Source organism: Aulonocara sp. 'chitande type north' Nkhata Bay, linkage group LG3 (assembly GCF_057382095.1).
Source record: "Aulonocara sp. 'chitande type north' Nkhata Bay isolate Kocher_YH1m ecotype deep benthic linkage group LG3, A_spYH_male_GT1.1, whole genome shotgun sequence".
NCBI lineage: Eukaryota > Metazoa > Chordata > Actinopteri > Cichliformes > Cichlidae > Aulonocara > Aulonocara sp. 'chitande type north' Nkhata Bay.
The window spans coordinates 63,337,321-63,357,976 of record NC_141346.1 but is presented as its reverse complement, the minus strand read 5'-3'; the positions used below and the strand labels follow the sequence as shown (position 1 = coordinate 63,357,976).

The following is a 20,656-nucleotide window of genomic DNA, read 5'->3' as shown; positions in this document are numbered from 1 at the left end:
GCCGTGAAGCTAACCTGCCCCCTAGCAGGTTTACCACAACTAACCCTGACTGTCTCCGCCCCTTTGTCGGAAACCTGACAGTAGGAAGTGTCGGACATGGCGTGCCACTTCCTTGAAGAGCCAGTAGATCGTGAAGCCCAAATTCTCCGCAGAGCTCTCCGCCGGGAGAGAGTGATCAGAGCGCGTTTGGACATTTTATCATTTCCTGATGATTTTCTGTGCGAACGTTACCGTTTCTCAGCACAATCTATAATTTATTTGGATAACATCCTCAGGCCATATATTACGCATGTGACACATCGCGGACATGCTCTCAGTTCATTGCATATTATTTGTATTGCACTTCGGTTTCTTGCAAACGGGAGCTTTCTGTATAATATTGGTGACGCTGAGCACGTTTCCAAGGCTACCGTCTGTCGGGCAGTCAGGAATGTTACAGTTGCACTGAAACGTCTCCTGTACTCGTCTGTGGTGTTCCCCGGTCACAGACCCACAAGATTTATCAAAGAGGGATGCCACAAAATTGCAGGTATCAGGATGACCAAAACTTAATGTATGATGTGGTGATACTTGGACTACTACTTAAATTGCACATTTATTTTCAGGGTTCCCAGGCGTGATTGGCTGTACAGATGGCACTCACATTCCAGTCATTGCTCCTTCAGTAAATGAAGGAGACTATGTGAACAGGAAGTCTTTCCACAGCATTAATGTACAGGTACATAGTTCCCTGTAGCATGTCAAACTAACAAATTATTTCATTATAGTAATGGATGCTAATTTGTGTTCTCTGCACTGTGAAGATCATATGTGATGCTGCCAACATTATCACAAATGTGGAAGCCAAGTGGCCAGGCTCTGTCCATGACTCACAAATATTCCGTGAATGTACACTGAGCACAAAATTTGGACATGGTGAGTTGAGAATACTTTAAAATATATAAAGACCAATTGCTTCAGGGACATTTGAACTGAAGTGTACCCTTCTGTCTTAGGAGAGTTCACTGGCTACTTGCTTGGTGATAGGGGGTATCCATGTTTACCCTATTTGCTTACCCCTTACCCTGACCCTGAACCGGGCCCACAGCAGCGATATAATCTGGCTAATTGCAGGACAAGAGCCAGAATTGAAATGACTATCGGAATGCTTAAGGCCCGGTTCCAGTGCCTGCAAAGACTCAGGGTCACCCCAGAAAGGGCATGTGACATTATTGTGGCATGTGTGATTCTTCACAACATTGCCACAATTAGAGGAGAACACTGTCCTTCTGAACCAAACATCAGCAGTGATCCAAACCATGAACATCCTGACCCTCCCACGGACATACAAGATGGAAGAGCAGTCAGAGACACCATATGTCACAATCATTTCTTTTGACCCATCACCTCAACATGTTGAAAGAAGAATAAACAGATTTTTTGTTCAACTGGCTTTATTGGTCGCCTGTATTTCCTGTACACAAAGTATTAAAAGATGTAAACCTCATAAAGTGTCTCTGTTGCTTCCTCCTCCTTAACAGCTGTCAATGTTTCTTCATTATTTTCCTGTAGTAAAGAAATAGACAACATTGCTGTTCTACTGTAAACTCATATAATCTGTGGAGTATTACTCACAACTGCATGTTGGTCTGGCTCAACAGGAGGCTGCACCAGATGCAGTACACCATCAACTGATAGAATATGAGGTTTATACAGGTCACTTATAACTTACAAGGGACCAAATGGCAATTAACAAACATACCAAGCACCTTACACTTCATTGTCATTATGCTCTCAAAGACAACCAAGGCTGAGGGAAGGCAAGATCAGTCGGAAAATAACTTCACTACAAAATAATCCATTATGGTAAAGAGTTTATCAAATGAATGAGCAGCACTGCAAAGGTGACTGTGAAGAAAGGATGTATGCACATCATGTATTATTTTGAATTTACCCCTTATGTAGGCACTTGTGTCTTGCGGGGTTATTGACTCAGAGGATGTCCCCGCAGAGATGCCTTCGGCCACAGGGCGCCCACTGTTTTGGCTGAGGGCCAACTGCTCAGCCTCTGTGAGTGGTGGTGGTGGAGGACCCCCACCTGTTTTTCGGGCCTCCGCTTTTTTTCTGTTGGCTATAACGGGCCACATTTGAGCATACAGAGTAAGCAAATATGTACTTGTAATGTGCTCAGATAATTTCAATAAGTGCTTACAGAAAGAAAATTAATGTAGCCTCTAACTGCAATTGATTTACATGGGACAAACAGACCAAGCACTACGGCTCATAATACAATTACACCTTACCTGTTTGGACTATATTTTTATATTTCATTTTTACTTGCTGCCAGGCACGTTTGGGGCCTGTTGGGTTGCACCTGCGCTCACATCACATCACAAAATAAAATGTATAAAATAACAAATAAAATAACATATGATAAAATAACGTGTTAAATGGGTGGAAATCCCTAGATCAATGTTTATATTAACACTCACGCATTGACTCTGTCGGCTATGTTTTGCCATGCATGCTTTTGCAGCTGTGGCTGTGTTACTTTTTTCCGCGGAATTTGCATGTTATCGGCATATGCTGCCATCAGAATTTCGGCCTCAAGCGCTGTAAAATACATTGACCGCGCCTTCTTTCCCTCCGTCTCCATGGTGACTCGCTTAATCTGTGCTCCGCTTATCAGGGCTTTATGTATCCTCGTCCGCGCGCTTCACTTGGGGTTAAAGCAACTCCGCGTTGACTGAACTAATTGTTATCAGCCTTTCTGAAACGGAATATTCCGAGTTGGACAGTTCGGGGTTACTCAACCGTGAGTGTCATTTTTCACTCTGAGTTTTCCAAACCGGCTTCCTGAAACAGGGCCCTGGTCTTTGATTGATGTTTGAAACTTTCTTTAGTTCCTAAATGTTCAGGATGTGTCTGAAGACAAATGTGAATGGTAAATGGCCTGCATTTGTATAGCGCTTTTCTAGTCCATAGGACCCCAAAGCGCTTTACATATCCAGTCATCCACCCATTCACACACTGGCGATAGCAAGCTACCTTGTAGCCAAAGCTGCCCTGGGGCGCACTGACAGAGGCGAGGCTGCCAGACACAGGCGCCACCGGGCCCTCTGACCACCACCAGTAGGCAAACATGGGGTTAGTATCTTGCCCAACGATATTTGGCATGCAGCCAGGAGGCAGCCTGGGATCGAACCACCGACCTTCTGATTATTGGCTGACCTGCTCTGCCACCTGAGCTACAGCCACCCCATAAGGTGAAGAAGTTTGAGTGCTTTCAGAAATGTTGTCTTTCCAAGCGACTGAACAACAGTTTTTCCTTTTGGCTCCAAACAGAAGTGACAGACTTGAGCAGGGTTCATTTAAAGGCTGACAGAAGTGGAGTGGTGACGGGGAGATGTTTGACAGGACAGTGTTTCAGCCTCCACAGGTTCATGTTGTGCTCCATCAGTCAGTGAAGATGAGGGATGTGAATGAGGATGATGAAGATCTGATGATAGCAGATAAAAACAGGCTGCAGAGACTTTGAGCCATACAGGGCACACAGTGTGTGTACAGAACAGCTGAAATCATTATGGAGGCCTGTTACGGCCCTAGCAGGGCCTCTCTCTCCTCCTGAAGGTGCCTGTGTGGGCGTGTCCCACTACCTCCTACCTGAGATGCCACCTTTCCCTCCTGTACAGCTGACTCCCATCAGCAATTAAAGGTATTTAAGCCCAGAGCAGGGTGAGCTCTGGGCCAGAGTGCCAGTAGAGTGGTTTCCAGCTAGTGAGCTGTGTGTCTTGTGGTGTTTCCAGCCAGTGAGCTGCGCTTTCCTTTTGACTTTTTGCTTTATTTGACCAACGCCTGAGTTTTGTTTGTGTTTTGTTGGTGTTTTATGGTGATAACGGCTTGTCCGTCTCTTTTAGTTGACTTACTTCAATAAAACTGTTTTATTTAAACTGTTTCGCCTCCTTGACTCCTTTTTCTGACCCGGTCACTTTTGTTACTTCCCCCTCACCACCTAGACCCCCCCCCCCAGGGGAACGTAACAAGGCCTCACTGGAATATGGAAGCATCACAGTACAGCTTCAGTGAAGCATTAAAGTCTCTGATATGAGATGAGAAATGAAGCAGCCAGAGCTTTTTAATGAGTGGAAATCCACTGTGACTGTGAGCTGCTGCTACAGCCTCCAGATTAGCCAGCAGCTCATCCTGCTCAACATTTTCTCACCAACTTTAATGGAAGTGTGATGTTTTCAGCTGGAGTGATGGTCAGGGTGGCCTCCCTCTCCTCTTCTTCTCCTCTTCCTCTTTCATTTGTAAAGCCACTTCTGCTGCTTTCATTCATTTGGAAGTCCTGTAGCTGAGTTTGGGAGAGACTAACAGCCTTGGCAGCAGAGGGGAGAAAGGCTGTAACACCACCACTTTACTCTGTTCTACCTGTCACATCATTTTATCAGGAAACAAATATGCTCATGTTTTTACTATGTTTGTCTTGAAGATGTAAGAAGATCACATGGTGCTTTTTATTATTGTGTTGGTTTGTTTCCTGTCTCTTGGATGGAGCCCAGCTGTGCGTGGCCCCTGGGCCTGTGGTCAGAGTGTGTGCTGGATAATCCGGCCCAGGATGAGGCCAAACTGACATGGGATGAAATGTCTGTCACATAATTGAGCTTTGTGAGAAATGTACGACTTTAATGTGAAACATTCAGAGTTTTTTCTCAAAGGTCAGGGAGTAAAAGTGTGTTTTAAAGGAGGTTTAAAAGCAGCGAGTGAAGGAGCCTGTCGAGGTAAATCGTTCCATAACTGATCAAATTCAGTTGGTGGACCTCTGTGTGAAATGAAGCATCTGGTTCACAGAGAGGATAACCCTCAAATGGGCTGTACAACATTATATAGGGAGACAAAAACAGAGATTATCGTAGCCATCGCTCTCTCGCATGGACGTGGCAGTCTTGCTGTCTGCTGCGAATCCTCCCCGTACCTCCCCTAATTAGTGTAGTTTCATTTCTGCACAACTTAAAAACAACCAAAACTTTGTTCTGTCTTTTCTATGTTATACTGTAGACTTTCTTTGATACTGTGTCCAAAAGGAGCAGCTTTTACTTTGAAGGGGAGGCGTCTCTGTTTCCTCTTCAGGTTGGATGATGGAAGCAAATTAGTGTGTGATGTTCTATCAGTGTTTCACTTTGTAGACGCTCCCTGAGCACTGGTCTCACAGCCAGCTGCACATAGAGACCAGTGTTGTTAGTCCAGGTCAGAAGATGACTTGTTGGAATGAAAATGAGCTTGTAGTTTGTCTGCTTTAATAATGTGACTGGAAAAAGGTGTTGGACTTCAAATATGTCCATTTCTTTCACACTTCACCTTTAAAAGCGAAGCCTTGTGGTTCCTGGAAGGAAAAACACGACTTTTTCAAGTCTTTGTCCTGTTTTTATGATAAATGTACGACTTTAATGTGAAACATTCAGAGTTTTTTCTCTTGTTGTGTTTGTTTGAAGCTGCTTCCTGTTGGCTTCAGCTGTTTGGAGTTTCCATTTTCTAAACTTCTACATTCTGAAGCTTCTTCAGCTCTGAACAGATGATGAAACACTGAATGATTTCAAGCTCACACTTTGTCTAATAAACTTACATCTTTCATTCTTTATACAGATTGATGAGCTGTGGTTTGTCAGAGATCAGCTGTGATTATCTGGCAGCAGCACTGAAGTCCAACCCCTCCCATCTGAGAGAGCTGGACCTGAGCTACAACAACAAGCTGCAGGATTCAGGAGTGAAGCATCTGTGTGGTTTCCTGGAGAGTCCAGGATGTGGACTTGAAACTCTGAGGTCAGTCAGCATGTTTTAGTTGTGCTGAGATGAATATGATGTGAAAGTTGTGCTGACACTAAACTGCAGACATCAGGCTGATATTATACTGATCCACACTGAGGATCTTCATGGTAAAGTAGAGCTGGGCGATAGAACCAGGGTTTTAATCCATCCATCCATCCATCCATCCATCCATCTTCATCCGCTTTATCCGGGGCCGGGTCGCGGGGGCAGCAGCCTAAGCAAAGAGGCCCAGACCTCCCTCTCCCCAGCCACCTCCTCCACCTTATCCGGGGGAATACCAAGGCGTTCCCAGGCCAGCCGAGAGATATAATCTCTCCAGCGTGTCCTGGGTCTGCCCCGGGGCCTCCTCCTGGTGGGACATGCCTGGAACACCTCACCCAGGAGGCCCCCAGGGGGCATCCTTGTCAGATGCCCGAACCACCTCAGCTGGTTCCTTTCGATGTGGAGCAGCAGCTGCTCTACTCTGAGCCCCTCCCGGATGGCCGAACTTCTCACCCTATCTCTAAGGGAGAGGCCAGCCACCCTTCGGAGGAAGCTCATTTCTGCCGCTTGTATCCGCGATCTCGTTCTTTCGGTCACTACCCACAGCTCGTGGCCATAGGTGAGGGTAGGGACGTAGATCGACCGGTAAATTGAGAGCTTCGCTTTTACACTCAGCTCCCTCTTCACCACGACGGACTGGTGCAGCATCCGCATTACTGCAGCTGCAGCCCCAATCCGTCTGTCGATCTCCGGCTCCCTTCTCCCATCACTCGCGAACAAGACCCCAAGATACTTGAACTCATCCATTTGGGGCAGGAACTCATCCCCGACCCGGAGTGGGCACTCCACCCTTTTCTGGCTTAGAACCATGGCCTCAGATTTGGAGGTGCTGATCCTCATTCCCGCTGCTTCACACTCGGCTGCGAACCGTTCCAGTGCGAGCTGGAGGCCCCCACCCGATGAATCCAACAGAACCACATCATCTGCAAAAATCAGAGATGAGATTCTGAGGCCACCAAAGCGAAAGCCCTCCGCCACTTGGCTGCGCCTAGAAATCCTGTCCATAAAAATTATGAACAGAACCGGAGACAAAGGGCAGCCCTGGCGGAACCCATCACCCACCGGGAACGAGTCCGACTTATTGCTGGCAATGCGAACCAAGCTCTTGCAACGGTTGTATAGGGATCGAATGGCCCATAGCAATGGGCCAGACACCCCATATTCCCGCAACACCTCCCACAGGACACCCCGAGGGACACGGTCGAATGCCTTCTCCAAGTCCACAAAACACATGTAGACTGGTTGGGCAAACTCCCATGCACCCTCAAGTATCCTGGAGAGGATAAAGAGCTGGTCCAGTGTTCCGCGACCAGGACGAAAACCGCATTGTTCCTCCTGTATCCGAGGTTCGACTAACGGACGAACTCTCCTTTACAGCACCCTGGCATAGACTTTCCCAGGGAGGCTGAGGAGTGTGATCCCCCTGTAGTTGGAACACACCCTCCGGTCCCCCTTCTTAAAGATGGGGACCACCACCCCGGTCTGCCAGTCCACAGGTACTGCCCCTGATCTCCACGCAACATTGCAGAGGCGTGTCAACCAGGACAGCCCTACAACGTCCAGAGCCTTCAGGAACTCGGGGCGGACCTCATCAACACCAGGGGCTCTGCCACCAAGGAGTTGTTTAACTGCTTCAGTGACCTCGCCCCCGGAAATTGGCGGGTCATTCCCCTCATCCCCAGACTCTGCTTCCTCCTCGGAAGACGTGTCAGTGGGATTAAGGAGGTCCTCGAAGTATTCCTTCCACCGCCTGACAATTTTCTCAGTCGACGTCAGCAGCGCTCCGCCAGCACTATACACAGTGCAGGTAGAGCACCGCTTTCCCCTCCTGAGACGTCTGACGGTTTGCCAGAATCTCTTCGAGGCAGTCCGAAAGTCTTTTTCCATGGCCTCTCCGAACTCCTCCCACACCCGAGTTTTTGCTTCAGCCACTGCCCGAGCCGCATTCCGCTTGGCATGTCGATACCTGTCGGCTGCCTCCGGAGTCCCACAGGCTAACCAAGCCCGATAGGACTCCTTCTTCAGCCTGGTGGCTCCCTTCACCTCTGGTGTCCACCATTTGGTTCGGGGATTACCACCACGCCAGGCACCAACCACCTTGCGGCCGCAGCTCGATGCAGCAGCTTCGGCAATGGAGACGCTGAACATGGTCCATTCGGACTCAATGTCCCCAGTCTCCCTCGGAATAATAATAATAATAATAATAATGGATACTTTATTGATCCCCATGGGGAAATTACTTGTTTTTCTCTGCATTTGACCCATTCACTCAGTGAAGCAGTGGGCAGCCCACTAAGCAGGCGCCCGGGGAGCAGTGTGTAGGGACGGTACCTTGCTCAGGGGTACCTCAGGGTAGCCGTTAAGTGGATTCGAACCGCCGACCTTCCGATCATGGGGCGACCACTTTACCTACTGAGCTATCCCTGCCCCAATGCTGTTGAAGCTCTGCCGGAGGTGTGCGTTGAAGATCTCGCGGACTGGGGCCTCTGCTAGACGTTCCCAGCACACCCTCACTACGCGTTTAGGTGCACCAGGTCTGTCCAGCGTCCTCCCCCGCCACCTGATCCAACTCACCACCAGGTGGTGATCAGTTGACAGCTCAGCCCCTCTCTTTACCCGAGTGTCCAGAACATATGGTCGCAGGTCTGCTGATACCATTACAAAATCGATCATCGACCTACGGCCTAGAGCGTCCTGGTGCCACGTGCACTTATGGACACTCTTATGTTCGAACAGGGTGTTCGTTATGGCCAAACTGTGATTAGCACAGAAGTCCAATAACAAAGCACCGCTCGGGTTCAGATCAGGGAGGCCGTTCCTCCCAATCACGCCCCTCCAGGTCTCGCTGTCGTTACCCACGTGAGCATTGAAGTCTCCCAGCAGGACAACAGAGTCTCCAGGTGGAGCACCCTCCAGCACCCCCCCCAGGGACTCTAAGAAGGCTGGGTACTCTGAACTGCCACTCGGCGCATAAGCGCAGATGACAGTCAGGACCCGTTCCCCGACCCTAAGGCGCAGGGAACAAACCCCCTCGTCCACCGGGAAAAACCCCAACGTACCGGCAGAAAGCCGAGGGGATATTAGAATAACCACCCCAGCCCGCCGCCTCTCACCAGGGGCAACTCCAGACTGAGACAGAGTCCAGCCCCTCTCCAGGAGACTGGTTCCAGAGCCCAAGCCATGCGTAGAGGTGAGCCCGACTATATCTAGCCGGTACCTCTCAACCTCATGCACTAACTCGGGCTCCTTCCCCACCAGAGAGGTGACATTCCATGTCCCTATTGCCAGTCTTGGCAGCCGGGGGTCAGTCCGCTAGGGCCTCCGCTCCTGGCCGCCACCCGGCACACAATGCACCCGACCCCTATGGCGCCTCCTGCGGGTGGTGGGCCTGCGGGAGGATGGGCCCATGTCTCCTCTTCGGGCTGTGCCCGGCCGGGCCCCATGGACTAAGGCCTGGCCACCAGACGCTCGCCCTCGGGCACCCTCCCTGGGCCTGGCTCCAGGGCGGGGCCCCGGTAACCCTATCCCGGGCAGAGTAAACTGTTCCCTCGGTGTCCTTTTCATAAGGGTCTTATGAATCGCTCTTTGTCTGGTCCCTCACCCAGGGCCAGTTTGCCATGGGAGACCCTACCAGGGGGCAAAAGCCCCCAGACAACATAGCCCCTGGGATCCCTGGGACACACAAACCCCTCCACCACGATAAGGTAGCGATTGAGCTGGGCGATAGAACCAGGGTTTTAATAGTTTTGCAATTTTCATTAGTTTTTATTTTTATTTAGTTTTGACTTCAGATTTTCAATTTTATATCAGTTTTAATTAGTTTTTACCAATTGTTTGCTAGTTTAGTTTAGTTTTTATTTTTTTGAAAATCCTTAGTTTCAGTTTAGTTTTGATTAGTTTCAGTTATAGTTTTAGTTGTGTTTGCAATAATTAAGTGCAACAAAATCCCAGTTTCATCATATCAGTCATGCTCTTCTGCTTATCCTTGGGTATGTTGCTATTCCAGCTACCATACCCTGCACTCTGGACAGGTCGCCTGTCTGTCGCAGGGCTAACACGCAGAGACAGACAACTCACATTCCCACCTATGGGTTCTTTAAATAAATAAATAAAGGCAGATGAACAAGCATTGATACCAGGCAAATATAAAATTTATATCTTGGCCCCAATGAGACTATTAACTCTTGCAGTACCGGGTGTTCGTAATTTTGGTTCAAGTGAATTGATAAACCTTTTGAAGGCAATTGACTCACACAGTTATGTAGATATCCCCGTCCTGTTGTCTCGGGATGCATCACGCTGCCTTGCCTGGGGTTAGCTTCTGTTTGCTGGGGATGAGGTTTGAGTGCGCTCCCTTACCTTCTCAAGGTAAGCTAGGTTAGCCTTCTTGTGTGAGCTTTTCAAGTGCACTTTAAGGTTTGTGGGATTTTTTTTCCCTTTAGAAATGTCCCTCATAATTTGTCTCTTTCCACTACAAGACACTTGCTTTATCCAAAACAGTCATATTCAAAGTAATCCCAAATTGGACTCTGGCGCTTTCTCCCGACTTTTCCTGACATGATTCTGCGCGTGGACGGAGCAGCAACACAGACGACTCGACTAACGTACTTGCCACCTGCTGGCATAATGAGACACAGCAAGAAAAAAAATCTGGAAACTAAACTTCATTTTCACCCTTGACTATTGTATGACACACACACATCTACGAAAACTAAACACATTTTTGCTATAAATTCAGTTAATTTTAGTTAGTTTTGTGAACACTCATTACAGTTTTAGTTAGTTTTCCTTTTTTTGTTTTTATTTTTATTTCCGTTAACGAAAATGTTTTTTCACTTCTAGTTTTCGTTATTTCGTTAGTTTTCGTTAACGATAATAACCTTGGATAGAACGATAACGATATGTATCGCGATATAACTTTTTCTCGATAGAAAAATTAAACTATCGCGATAGACCTCGCCGCTCTTGTCCTCTTACAAAAAACAAACAAAAAAAAAAAAACAGCCAATCCAAATTAAGTAGCGCAGAGCCGAACCAATCACAGCCGCAGCGTCACGTCACGTGACTTGTTACGTACAGCACAAGTGCCAAGCCGCACATGTGTATTTGTTTGGGAAGCAGCCAGCCGCCCGGGTAATGGAGGAAATGAGTGTGCCGACTAGAAAAATCAACCGAGCGTGACCGAAGGTTACCGAAGAGAAAACAGATGATGGTTCCAATGCCGGAGAGATTGTCGTACGGAAGAGCCACAGAAGTTCCGTAGTGTGAAGGTATTTCGGCTATTTCAAGTCTGACAAAAAAACAGAGTAGCGTGCACTGTAAATGTGCTGAAAGCAAGTCTGGAAATACAATAAACTGGTGCATGCGCTACGTCCACACGTACCCGGGCAGTCTTGAAAACGCAGATCTTTCTTGCACCTTTCGTCCACACGTAAACGGCGTTTTTGGTCACTGAAAACAAAGATTTTTAAAAACTCCGTATTTGCATTTACGTGTGGACTAGAAAAACAGAGAAAACGCATCATCAAAGGTGTGCGCATTTTTTGACGTCACACTGTGCGCCACGTTATTGTTTCGATGAAATGAATTTCTACAATACTGTTACTGTTAATTCTACTCTCTGCAGTGTTTAAATGCTTACATATACACACAGTTACTGTCCCTCCACACATACGACTCGGTTCTGCTTCTATGCCCCAGCTTTGTTTACTTTTTCCCACCGAGGCTTCTAGATTTCTGATTGTTCACATTTCAAACAGTGAGACTCAACGTATGGCCCGCGGCCCACACGCGGCCTGCCCACCTTTCCTGATTCAGAGAGAGGGGACCCTGATTAACTGTGTAGTGTTCTTCCTCACAGTTCTAAGTTTCAGACACAACAATGAATAATCCACAGCTGACTGTCTTTAGCAGGTCAAAGGTCACGGCACACAACAGACAGTGGGAAATATTATAATTCTGATCATTTATCAGCACATATGTCTAAAAACAAAGCTGACACTGTGAGACTTGATCAGAGGTGTGATCATCACAGCAGAGGCCTTTGTGTCAAAGTCACTGAGAATCAAACAAAAACACATGAAGCAGATTTTCCTGTTCTGGCTTTTTATAGCAGATAACCTTCAAAATATTCTGCAGTCCATCAAAAACTGAAGCAAACCATGAATCAACATGTGAACATGAGCTGATGCTGCTGAAGTGAAGCAAAGTTACAGAGGTTTGATTACAGACACAGCTGAGAGTTTGTACTCTGTCATCATTTTAAAAGGTTTAAATTTCTTCAGTATTGAACAGCAGAAATGAGGCTTTGTTTTCGGAGGCCGACAGCAGTGAACACAACAGCAGACTGGTGCGTAATAAGCAGTGAATAATGCAGGAAACAGATTTTTGAAGGTAAACTGTTCTTGAAGTACACTGAGAGAGAGAGAGCTGTGCAGGAAGAAAACGTCAAAGTCAGAGAGAATTCATGACGATGTTCATCAAACGTAAAGCGTAGTTTGGATCTTCTTCTGCTGCTGGTTCAGTCAGTTTTGGTTGGAGACAGATGAAACCTGCAGCTTCAGGGTCTGTGAGCTGTCCACTTTCAGCCCCGACGGCGTGTCCGTGTACGTGCCGTCGAGTGAACGATCCACGCTCTGTGTTTCCATCTTTGTGTGTTTAGCTGTTCTCATTTACTGTTTTATCTGTTTGCTTGTTGTTGTCAAAATACATTTGTATTAAAAATCGATTCAGGATTGAATGAATCAACATCGCTTTATTCAAATTAAAACCATTTAAATAGGAAAATCCATTTTTTTTTACACCCGCCTCTAATGCTGGGTAATGTCAGCTGGTCCATGTGCAGCTGGCTGTGAGGCTCAGGGAGCGTCTACAAAGTGCAACACTGAAAGAACATCATCCATAAATATTGAGTAATAACTGGACTCTCATACAGCGAGACTCAAATGCCTTTAAACATCAGCTTATCCTGCTGATCCAAGTCCAACACTGAGTTTGTAAAAACATGTTTGTCAAACATTTTGTTTGGTTTCTCAGGAAAATGATTCAATAACTTGCTGCTAATACACAACATTTTGTCATTGTGGGTGTAGAAAAGAGGACTGTATGCAGGACTCCTTTGGGAGAAGACAGTGGATTTATTTACAGTGCGGTAAAGGTGCAACAGTTCAATAACATATATATATATAATGATGGCTGCCCAGGTGCGGTCTCCTCCTTTTCCTCCTAGCAGTGCTCGTTGCCGTGAAGTGAAAACACACGTAGTGACTCCTTCCAAACAGTTATCCCAAGTGGCGGTCCAGCTCCCGTGATCTCCCTCTCCGTTTCCCTCCTGGTGGCAAACACACAAACAGTAACTAAACAATCCTCAGATCAACATAACTGCCACAAAAACCATCTGCGCATCTCTACCGTGCTTCTCACAATGATCCAGCGCAGACCGAAGCTCGATCGCCCTGTTAAAAAGGCAGCCCGGAGATGGCAGATAATTGGCTACAGCTGGTCGGCTTCAATCGACAACAGGTGCGGCCAGTCTCTGCGCGGGAACACTCTCGGGAATGCTTGTCACCGCTCGGAGGTAAACAATCCCGTTCCGAGAGAGAGAGAGAGAGAGAGAGGGAGAGGGGAAGGGAGCAACATGCAAACAATAACACATGGGCAGGCAGCCATGCGAGGGCTGTCGGACCATGACAGTACCCCCCCCCCCCCCCCCCCCCTTTAACGGAAGCCTCCCGGCGACCGACCAAACTTGTCCAGGTGCTGCCTGCAGAATTCTCTCACCATAGCATCATCGAGAATACTGGACCATACCCCTCCCAGTCCACCAAGTATTGGAAGCCCCTACCGCGGCGCCTAGCGTCCATAATCCGCGTTATGGAATATGCAGGTGCGCCATCGATAATCCGGGCAGGTGGTGGGGACCCAGCAGGCAGGCACAACGGGCTGGTCCAGACTGGTTTCACCTGAGAAACATGAAACACATCATGAATCCGCATATTGCGGGGCAAAGAGAACCTCAACGTCACCGGATTGAGTACCGCCTGAACAGGGAAAGGCCCAATGAAGCGGGGACACAGCTTTTTGGACTCCAAAATTGAATGTACCTGGTCGAGAGCCAAACCCTCTGGCCAACCCGGTAAGCAGGCGCCTGAGCGCGGCGGCGGTGGTCCGCCAAACGCTTGTTCCATTCCGCCGTCCTAAGCAAAGCTGCCCTAGTTGCCTTCCAGGCGCACCGACACCGACGAATATGATGTTGGACAGACGGCACGGCAAGCTCACCCTCCATGATCGACAGGAGTGGAGGTAGATAACCCAGGGAGGCTTCAAAAGGTGACACTCCTGTTGCGGTCGACGTACTGGCGTTGTGGGCATATTCAATCCAGGCCAACTGCTCGCTCCAAGAGGACTGGTTAGATGAGACGACACAGCGTAGCATGTCCTCCAGCTCCTGATTCGCCCTCTCAGCTTGACCATTTGTCTGCGGGTGAAAGCCAGAAGACAAACTGACCTGGGCCCCCAGTTCTGCACAGAACGCCTTCCACACCCGGGAAGTAAACTGGGGCCCTCGGTCCGACACAATGTCCTGGGACATGCCATTTAAACGAAAAACATGCTGGACAAGGAGTTCAGCAGTTTCCAAAGCAAACGGGAGTTTAGCCAGGGCTACAAAATGGGCCGCCTTGGAAAAGCGATCAACAATGTTAAGTATGACAGTATTACCAGAAGATGGCGGCAAGTCGGTGACAAAGTCCACCGCTATGTGAGACCATGGATGGCTGGCGACAGCAAGTGGCCGTAACTGACCCGAGGGCAGAGAGCTAGGAACTTTGTTCTGAGCACAGATGGTACACGCAGCGACATACTCCTGGACGTCCTTCGCCAGAGCAGGCCACCAGAACAAGCGTTGTAAGAACGTGATGGTACGGTTCTTACCCGGGTGGCAGGAGAACCTAGCTGTGTGCGCCCAATGAATGACCTTGCCACGGACAGCTGTGGGAACATACTGTCAGCCCGCTGGGCCCAAACCGGGATCAGGTTCCAGTCGCAGAGCCTCCCTGATCAACTTCTCGATCTCCCACGTCACCGCACCCACCACACAGCTGGCCGAGATGATAGTCCTCTCCTCCTCCTCCTCCTCCCCCTCCCCACTGGGAGCAAACTGGCGCGAGAGGGCATCTGGCTTGGTGTTACGCGACTCTGGCCTGTAAGTGACGACAAGATCAAAACGAGCAAAAAACAAGGCCCACCTGGCTTGCCGGGTGTTGAGGTGTTTGGCCGTCTGCAGATACAACAGATTCTTATGGTCCGTCCAGACCAGCACCGGATGCACACTCCCCTCCAGCCAGTGGCGCCATTCTTCCAAGGCCAACTTGATCGCCAGGAGCTCCCGATCCCCGACATCATAATTATGCTCCGCCTGGGAAAGACGATGGGAGAAGAAGGCACAGGGATGGAGTCTACCTTCCACCCGTTGGGAAAGGACAGCGCCCACACCAGAATTCGAGGCATCCACTTCCACAATGAAGGGTCGAGACAAATCTGCTTGAACGAGAATGGGGGCAGACGAGAACAACAGCTTCAGTCGCACAAAAGCCTGTTGGGCCTGGGGCGACCACACAAACTGCTGTTTAGGAGAAGTGAGAGCAGTCAACGGCAACACCACAGTGCTAAAGTTACGAATGAACTTACGGTAGAAGTTCGCAAAGCCCAAGAACTTTTGGAGCGCCTTCCGAGTCTTAGGCTCCGGCCACTCCACCACTGCCTTGACCTTAGCAGGATCTGCTCTCAACTGCCCCCGATCAATCACAAACCCCAGAAAAGACACAGTCGGGACATGAAATTCACACTTCTCACCTTTGACGAACAGGCGATTCTCCAACAGCCGTTGAAGCACCAGCCTCACATGTTCAACATGCTCCTCACGAGTCTTGGAAAAAATGAGAATATCATCCAAGTACACAAAAACAAAGTGGTTAATGAAATCCCGAAGCACGTCATTCACCATAGCCTGAAACACTGCCGGAGCATTGGTAAGACCGAAAGGCATGACCAAATAGTCGAAATGGCCCAAGTGCGTGTTGAATGCAGTCTTCCACTCGTACCCTTCTCGAGTACGAACCAGATGATAGGCATTGTGAAGGTCCAGCTTAGTAAAAATGGTGGCTCCCTGGAGCAACTCAAATGCAGACGCCAACAGGAGGAGAGGATATTTGTTCTTGATGGTTATCTTGTTGAGACCACGAAAGTCAATGCAGGGGCGAAGGGATTTGTCCTTCTTGTCGACGAAAAAGAATCCTGCCCCTAGTGGAGAAGTGGACGGTCGAATGATGCCAGCGGAGAGAGAGTCGGTAATATAGCGCTCCATGGACTCGCGCTCAGGCTCGGACAGGCTGTACAGGTGGCTGGTGGGCAGTGTAGCTCCTGGAAGCAAATCAATGCCACAATCGTAAGGTCGGTGAGGTGGAAGCGATGAGGCCAAACTCTTGCTGAACACTTTAGCTAGATCATGATATTCAGCCGGAACAACAGAGAGATCAGAAGCACGGACAGAGTCCTTCGCCACAGTCGGCGTCAGATTTGGAACAGCAGACCGTAAGCTCTGCTTATGACACCACTCACTCCATCCCCCCACACTACCCTGGGCCCAATCTATCTGAGGGTTATGACGTTAAAGCCACGGGTAACCCAACACTAATGGAGTATCAGGCGCCTTAAACAGAAACAAAATTATCTTTTCAACATGATTACCAGAAAGAACCAGCGTGATTTCATGCGTGCGATGCGTGACTTTGGCCAGCACTTCCCCATTGAGGGCAGACACATGTAAGGGAAGATGCAGGGAAACAAGCGGGACTGGCTAAAGTCTCGTCCATAAAGCTTTGTTCTGCGCCCGAATCCACTAGTGCGTTACAGGAATGAGTTATGGACTGAAAGATAAGCTTGGCGGGGCAGCTGAGGTGGGGTAACACATCTCCCGTCGCACCATCAGTAGCCCCACCGCTACTGACGGGCCGAATCTTTTAGCCGGGACGGGCAAGAGTCTGCAAAGTGCCCCTTCTTTCCGCATGCAAAGCACTCACCCATCTGGCGTCTCTTCCTCCACCCCGGCCTGCTGAATCTAGCTCGCCCCAGCCTCATCAGCTCCTCCCCCGTTTCCTCAAGTTCACGCTCCCCTTGTCCTCCCCCATCGGAAGAAGCGCTCAGCCAACCACCTGGGCTTCCTGTTGCCCGGCGGGCTTCCTCAGCCCGCCCTCCGTACTCTCGCATGTGGTCATCAAGGCTTATACACATATTAATCAAAGCATCCAATGATGTAGGTAAGTCTTTGGTGGCCAACTCACATCTGATTCCGTCATTCAAGCTATTGAGAAATGCCCCCCGAAGTGCTTTTTCCTCCCATCCAGTTTCCTCAGCCAAGATCCAAAAATCCACAGAGAAATCCGCCACACTCTTTTTGCCCTGTTTCAAAGAAAACAACCGGTGAGCAGCTGCATTTGGATTAGAACCTTTATCAAAAACAATGCGGAATTTGGCCAGAAAGTCAGGATAAGACACATTGGGGTCAGAACGCAGCACTGCCTGAGCCCATTTCAGTGCTCTCCCAGTCATGAGTTGCACCATGAGGGCAATTTTGGCACCGTCGGTAGCATAAGCTTGAGTCTGTTGGCGAAAACTCAAAACGCACTGGGTTAAAAAGCCTCTACACCTATCTAAATCCCCCGAAAATTTTTCAGGCACAGGTAAGGTGTGCTCACGCATGGGTGGAGGTGGGGAGGGAGGAAGAGGGCAGGCGGCCGCAACGCTTAAGGAGGGCAAGTGATGTGAAACATTAGCTGCTGCTGGGCCAGGAGATTGCCACATACCTTTGAGTTCCGTTACTACCTGAAGCAGGGCGCCCTGTTCCTTAGAAATATGCTGAAGCATCTTCTCGTGTCGTTCCAATAGGTCCGCCTGAAGAGATAGCTCCCGTTGTACAGGATCGGAGTCCGCCGAGTCCAATGCTGGCTGGATCATTCTGTCAGGGTGGGTGTAGAAAAGAGGACTGTATGCAGGACTCCTTTGGGAGAAGACAGTGGATTTATTTACAGTGCGGTAAAGGTGCAACAGTTCAATAATATATATATATATAGTGATGGCTGCCCAGGTACGGTCTCCTCCTTTTCCTCCCAGCAGTGCTTGTGGCCGTGAAGTGAAAACACACGTAGTGACTCCTTCCAAACAGTTATCCCAAGTGGCGGTCCAGCTCCCGTGATCCCCCTCTCCGTTTCCCTTCTGGTGGCAAACACACAAACAGTAACTAAACAATCCTCAGATCAACAAAACTGCCACAAAAACCATCTGCGCATCTCTACCGTGCTTCACATAATGATCCAGCGCAGACCGAAGCTCGATCGCCCTGTTAAGAAGGCAGCCCGGAGATGGCAGATAATTGGCTACAGCTGGTCGGCTCCGATCAACAACAGGTGCGGCCAGTCTCTGCGCGGGAACACTCTCGGGAATGCTCATCACCGCTCGGAGGTAAACAATCCCGTTCAGAGAGAGGGAGAGAGAGAGAGTAAGAGGGAGGGAGAGGGGAAGGGAGCGACATGCACACAATAACAGATGGGCAGGCAGCCAGGCGAGGGCTGTCGGACCATGACACATTTCATCATATTTCCTCATAACCCTCTTTTGTCTGACCATTTGATCCCATTTGAATTTGCAATAAAGGATCCACAGAGTTTGGTGACAATAATGACAGTAGATGTTTGTTTGAAAGTGCTGGAAGCAAATGAGTGTGTGATGTTCTTTCAGTGTTGCACTTTGTAGACGCTCCCTGAGCACTGGTCTCACAGCCAGCTGCACATAGAGACCAGTGTTGTTAGTCCAGGTCAGAAGATGACTTGTTGGAATGAAAATGAGCTTGTAGTTTGTCTGCTTTAATAATGTGACTGGAAAAAGGTGTTGGACTTCAAATATGTCCATTTCTTTCACACTTCACCTTTAAAAGTGAAGCCTTGTGGTTCCTGGAAGGAAAAACACGACTTTTTCAAGTCTTTGTCCTGTTTTTATGATAAATGTACGACTTTAATGTGAAACATTCAGAGTTTTTTCTCTTGTTGTGTTTGTTTGAAGCTGCTTCCTGTTGGCTTCAGCTGTTTGGAGTTTCCATTTTCTAAACTTCTACATTCTGAACTTTCTTCAGCTCTGAACAGATAATGAAACACTGAATGTGAACGTGAGTACAGGGACAGGGTGGAGCAACAGTTTGACAACCCTCGGAGTATGTGGCAGGGACTAAAAACGATCGCAGACTTTAGAGGGAAAACCAGCACACCGCAGACCACGGCCTCTCTGTGTGAGGATCTAAACGTATTCTACGCTAGATTCGACACAGCGAACACCATGAGACCGGACAGTGTGCGCACCGCGGATGACGTCAGTGCGCACACTGTGTCTGAGGAGGATGTGCGGAGGTGCTTCAGGAAGGTGAACGCGCGCAAAGCTACTGGTCCGGACGGGATTCCCGGCCGCGTCCTCAAGTCATGCGCGGCTCAGCTGGCTGGAGTGTTCACGCACATCTTCAACCTTTCCCTCTCTCTGTCTGTAGTCCCAGCCTGCTTCAAAATGGCCACCATCGTCCCTGTACCCAAATCCTCCACCATCTCCTCATTGAACGACTGGCGACCTGTAGCCCTGACCCCCATCGTGAGCAAATGCTTCGAGAAGCTGGTCAGGGACTTCATCCGCTCTGCACTACCCGACTCACTGGACCCTCTACAGTTCGCATACCGCCACAACAGGTCCACTGATGATGCCATAGCCCTGACACTACACACTGCCCTGTCACACCTGGAGAAGAGAGACACGTATGTGAGAATGCTGTTTGTAGATTACAGCTCAGCATTCAATACCATCGTTCCCTCGAAGCTGGACAGGAAACTGCAGGATCTAGGACTGAGCAGCTCCCTCTGCAGCTGGATCCTTAGCTTCCTGTCTGACAGACGCCAAGTGGTCAGACTGGGCAGCATCACCTCATCCCCCATCACACTGAACACTGGTGCTCCACAGGGGTGTGTACTGAGCCCTCTCCTGTACTCACTCTACACCTACGACTGCACGGCCACTAACAACTCCAACATCATTGTGAAGTTTGCGGACGACACTACAGTGGTGGGTCTTATCACCAACGGTGATGAGACGGCTTACAGGGAGGAGGTCAGCACCCTGACCCACTGGTGTCAAGACAACCATCTCACCCTCAACGTCGCAAAGACAAAGGAGTTGATAGTGGACTTCCGGAGGTGCAGAGAAGTACACACCCCCATCACCATCAACGGCGCTGCTGTGGAGAGAGTGAGCAGCTTCCGTTTCCTTGGAGTACATCTGGCTGAGGATCTCACGTGGTCAGTACACATAAACAAAACAGTGAAGAAGGTGCAGCAGCGCCTCTTCTTTCTCAGGAGACTGAAAAGATTCGGCATGAGCCCCCGCATCCTCAGGACCTTCTATCACTGTGCCATTGAGAGCATCCTCACTGGATGCATCACCACCTGGTATGGCAACAGCACCGCCTACAACCGCAAAGCTCTCCAGCGAGTAGTGCGGTGCTCTGAACGGATAATTGGAGGTGAGCTTCCCTCCCTCCAAGACATCTACAGGAAGCGTTGCCTGAGGAAAGCGGGGAGGATCATCAAGGACTCCAGTCACCCCAGCCATAAACTGTTCAGACTGCTTCCATCAGGAAGGAGGTTCTGCAGCATCCGGTCCCGTACCAGCAGACTGAGAGACAGCTTCTTCCACCAGGCCATCAGACTGCTGAACACTCATA

At 49.1% G+C, this 20,656-nt stretch overlaps 1 protein-coding gene across 1 annotated transcript in view; it reads left to right on the top strand.

The window, feature by feature from the left end:
• The window catches only part of LOC147336528 (NACHT, LRR and PYD domains-containing protein 12-like), a 272,065-nt gene that overhangs the window by 240,316 nt on the left and 11,093 nt on the right, over window positions 1-20,656 (top strand). The gene's annotated exons all lie outside the window — the stretch shown is intronic.